The sequence below is a fragment of the Oncorhynchus keta genome, unplaced genomic scaffold (genome assembly GCF_023373465.1).
Source record: "Oncorhynchus keta strain PuntledgeMale-10-30-2019 unplaced genomic scaffold, Oket_V2 Un_contig_20236_pilon_pilon, whole genome shotgun sequence".
Classification (NCBI taxonomy): Eukaryota; Metazoa; Chordata; class Actinopteri; order Salmoniformes; family Salmonidae; genus Oncorhynchus; species Oncorhynchus keta.
The window spans coordinates 110,488-112,500 of NW_026281891.1; positions in this window are offsets into that span (position 1 = coordinate 110,488).

Genomic DNA, 2,013 nt, shown 5'->3' on the forward strand with positions numbered 1-2,013 from the left:
TGATCTAACAGAAACCTCTCTACACACAGCCTATGGGTCCTGGTCAGAGGTAGAGTATAGAGAGAGGCCTCTGATCTAACAGAACACCACATATCACACAGCCTATGGGCCCTGGTCAGAGGTAGAGTATAGAGACAGGCCTCTGATCCAACAGAACACCACATATTACAGTAGTTAGTATATTCAGATAGCTAGGTGTGACAACCACATATCACAGTAGTTAGTATATTCAGATAGCTAGGTGTGTCAACCACATATCACAGTAGTTAGTATATTCAGATAGCTAGGTGGGACAACCACATATCACAGTAGTTAGTATATTCAGATAGCTAGGTGGGACAACCACATATCACAGTAGTTAGTATATTCACCTTCAGATAGCTAGGTGAGACAACCACATATCACAGTAGTTAGTATATTCACCTTCAGATAGCTAGGTGAGACAACCATATATTACAGTAGTTAGTATATTCAGATAGCTAGGTGAGACAACCACATATCACAGTAGTTAGTATATTCAGATAGCTTGGTGGGACAACCACATATTACAGTAGTTAGTATATTCAGATAGCTAGGTGGACAACCACATATCACAGTAGTTAGTATATTCAGATAGCTTGGTGGGACAACCACATATCACAGTAGTTAGTATATTCAGATAGCTAGGTGGGACAACCACATATCACAGTAGTTAGTATATTCAGATAGCTAGGTGGACAACCACATATCACAGTAGTTAGTATATTCAGATAGCTAGGTGGACAACCACATATCACAGTAGTTAGTATATTCAGATAGCTAGGTGAGACAACCACATATCACAGTAGTTAGTATATTCAGATAGCTAGGTGTGACAACCACATATCACAGTAGTTAGTATATTCAGATAGCTAGGTGGACAACCACATATCACAGTAGTTAGTATATTCAGATAGCTAGGTGGACAACCACATATTACAGTAGTTAGTATATTCAGATAGCTAGGTGGACAACCACATATCACAGTAGTTAGTATATTCAGATAGCTAGGTGGACAACCACATATTACAGTAGTTAGTATATTCAGATAGCTAGGTGAGACAACCACATATCACAGTAGTTAGTATATTCAGATAGCTAGGTGGGACAACCACATATCACAGTAGTTAGTATATTCAGATAGCTAGGTGGGACAACCACATATCACAGTAGTTAGTATATTCACCTTCAGATAGCTAGGTGGACAACCACATATCACAGTAGTTAGTATATTCAGATAGCTAGGTGGACAACCACATATCACAGTAGTTAGTATATTCAGATAGCTAGGTGGACAACCACATATCACAGTAGTTAGTATATTCAGATAGCTTGGTGGGACAACCACATATTACAGTAGTTAGTATATTCAGATAGCTAGGTGGACAACCACATATCACAGTAGTTAGTATATTCAGATAGCTTGGTGGGACAACCACATATCACAGTAGTTAGTATATTCAGATAGCTAGGTGGGACAACCACATATCACAGTAGTTAGTATATTCAGATAGCTAGGTGAGACAACCACATATTACAGTAGTTAGTATATTCAGATAGCTAGGTGGGACAACCACATATCACAGTAGTTAGTATATTCAGATAGCTAGGTGGGACAACCACAAATCACAGTAGTTAGTATATTCAGATAGCTAGGTGGACAACCACATATCACAGTAGTTAGTATATTCAGATAGCTTGGTGGGACAACCACATATCACAGTAGTTAGTATATTCAGATAGCTAGGTGGGACAACCACATATCACAGTAGTTAGTATATTCAGATAGCTAGGTGGGACAACCACATATTACAGTAGTTAGTATATTCAGATAGCTAGGTGAGACAACCACATATCACAGTAGTTAGTATATTCAGATAGCTAGGTGGGACAACCACATATCACAGTAGTTAGTATATTCACCTTCAGATAGCTAGGTGAGACAACCATATATTACAGTAGTTAGTATATTCAGATAGCTAGGTGGGACAACCA